The 2791-nt window shown below is 32.4% G+C and overlaps 1 protein-coding gene across 1 annotated transcript in view; it reads right to left on the reverse strand.

Moving 5' to 3' along the window:
- Window positions 1–2178: 2178 nt before the first annotated feature.
- Window positions 2179–2791, reverse strand: part of LOC113830370 (superoxide dismutase [Cu-Zn]) — a gene marked incomplete at its 5' end in the record, with an annotated part of 3343 nt that continues 2730 nt past the window's right edge. Inside the window, 1 exon segment of the mRNA XM_027383584.2 lies at window positions 2179–2791. This exon segment is cut by the window's right edge and continues 226 nt beyond it.

Raw genomic sequence — 2791 nt, forward strand, 5'->3', positions numbered from 1 at the left:
CAGGTTATAACAGCAGTGGTGACTGTGAAAGATAACTGGTTCTGCTGATGCCTTTCTTCAGTGCAGAAATATGAGGTGTTACATCTTCACAAGATGTATAAAATGTGTCTGTATTTTATGTGTATCTTTATTGTATTAAAGATGTTATGTAACAGAGGGATAAATGGATTAACATACAGCACATCAGTTAAAAATTATGCTAGTTTTATAAATCATGATTCCCTGGAGAACTACTGTTCTTTGACAGTGTGAAATACCTGCAAACCATTCAAAAACCAAAGGAAACCATGAGATGTTGAAATACACTGCAAAGAAAAATTACAAACCAAATTAATCAAAGGTCCTCCAAATGTGAAAAAGAAGGTAGTAAAATCGAGCATCTCTACTCTTGATGAAGCACATATTGCTGGAAGATATCTGGATATTGTCAGCAAATTCATGAAACAGTAATGGTAAAGTGTAAAGTATTCATCCCTTTGGTAACTTTCACGGGCCACCTGGTACTGTGAAATGTGAAAACACCTCAGGGTCAATATATTGTGCTTTTAGGATGCATTATTCGTATTCATCCAAAAGGAAAGTAGAAAATCAAGTTTAATTAATAGATAATGTTCTAGAAAATGTAGTTGAATAGTACCTTCATTTATCTATATGATGCTTAATTAAATGTCCGAATGGAATTAGTATTTGGACGCAGAGTTAGTAAAAACACCTGATCACAATCAGGTTAGCTGATGGGTAGGTTCATAGCTTCAGTTTACATCCGTTAACTATAAATCATAATATTCTTAAGAGCAGCATAAGCATACCCACTATTCTCAAAATTCTTACGAAAAAGCACAGGCATACCTACTAATTTACTTTCATACTCACACTTGCATACATTGACCAAGCCATTATTATGGGTTAAGTATGCAATTCATTTTATATATGTACAAACACTATTTATGCTGGTTTAGAGGCACACTTGTAATGGTTTTCGTATAGTACAATAAATTGTACATGTTAGTTATACATTAAAATATGCAGTCTAGAGTATAAAATAATTTTAAATGCAATAGGAACAAGATCATAAGTATAAACTCTGTATTAGGGTAAGGCTTAGAATATATTGTAAAAGAAAAACAAAATCTTGTAATTCTGTAATAATTTTTGAAGTTTTATGCATTCTAAAGTACATGAAATAAGATTTGGTGTATAGAAAAAAGTGAAAATTTGGAATTTCTAAGAATTTTGAAATATAAATACTTGTGGTTTATGTGTTTAATTTCTAGTGAAAGCCCATAACATGTTTTTATGAATGTGATTCTTACTATCAGTTTTATGTATTAGGATATATTTTTACAGGATCAAATAATGGTTATGTGTGGGAATTCCTATGGGGAGTTAATTTATACAGAATTCACTCATTGGGTCAGTTTTAGAAGTCTGTGATGTATGATGTACTTTTTATGTACAGTGATAAAAAAGTGAGAATTTAAATTTTGTTTTTTTAATCTTTCCTTAAGTCTTATGCCAACAGAATATGGTTGACCATAAACTTAACACAAATAAAAGCTAGTGACCTGATTCAAACACAACAGAAAGAAAAGAATCTGCACAAACATAGCAAATGTGGTATATGAAAAAGAAAGATAATATATATATAATATATATATATGTATATATATATATTATTATTATTACATATATATATATTATTATTATGTTAAAGTATATATATATATATATATATATATAGAGGAAGAGAGAGAGACAGATAGAAGAGAGAGAGAAGGAGAGAGAGAGGATGAAAAGAAGAGAAAGAGATAGAGAGAGAGAAAGAAAGAAACATATATAAGAAGACAGACAGGTATATAGGTTGCTGCTGCTGCTGCCATATATATATATATATACATATATATAAGGTTGTTGTTATGTAGAGGGAGAGACCTTAGAACCCTCAATCTACCTCACAGCAGGCTTACAGCGGTTCACTTTGAGGGTTATATGAAGCTCAGTGTCACCAGATGCTATGCTTGTGCAGGAAAAAAATAAATAAAACCGGCACGCAAGGTTATTAATAAGAAGGCATTAATTATAAACTGGCACACTATGCTCAAAAGGCTGTCGATCCCTGATATATACATAGGTGAAAAAAAAACTCGAGAAATTTCAATGTTTTAATGTCTTCAGTCATATACCAAATACATATCACTCCTGATCAGTTAATAATCGAGTAAGATTATGATAGTTATGATAATACTAATGAAAATAACAATTACAATAATGAAGATAATATTAAGGATGACAATAATGACAGTAATAATTATGATAACAAGAATAATAAAAAGAATATAGTAGTAGCACTACTGGTAATGATAATAACTGAGAGAAAGAGAAAGATAGGCATCTTTTCCAGCGGTTACGGGAAACGCGACACCTCTTCCGCGACAGGAATCGAGCAGACGGTTAACTTTAAATGAGTTGCCAGATGCATTCCTCCTACTTTGGATATTTCATGCATATTCGTACTTGGATATCTATAACACCGCACTACCCACCATAAGATATCAAAAGCCATCTTGGATACCATATTCCAAAATACTGTTTACCTGTTGGAAAAATAACCAATACAGTAAAATAGCAAGCAGGCAACTGCAATCATTCCATTACGTCACAGAAATGGGCGGAGCTTAGAGGCCTGTCTCGCCTCCGATCACGAGACAGCTTTGTGTCTCGTGATATGTGTCGCTGAGCGTTTCGCGACACCCTAATTGCCACCGGAAAGGATGCCTTAGATAGATAGATT

This window comes from Penaeus vannamei, chromosome 19 (genome assembly GCF_042767895.1).
Source record: "Penaeus vannamei isolate JL-2024 chromosome 19, ASM4276789v1, whole genome shotgun sequence".
Classification (NCBI taxonomy): domain Eukaryota; kingdom Metazoa; phylum Arthropoda; class Malacostraca; order Decapoda; family Penaeidae; genus Penaeus; species Penaeus vannamei.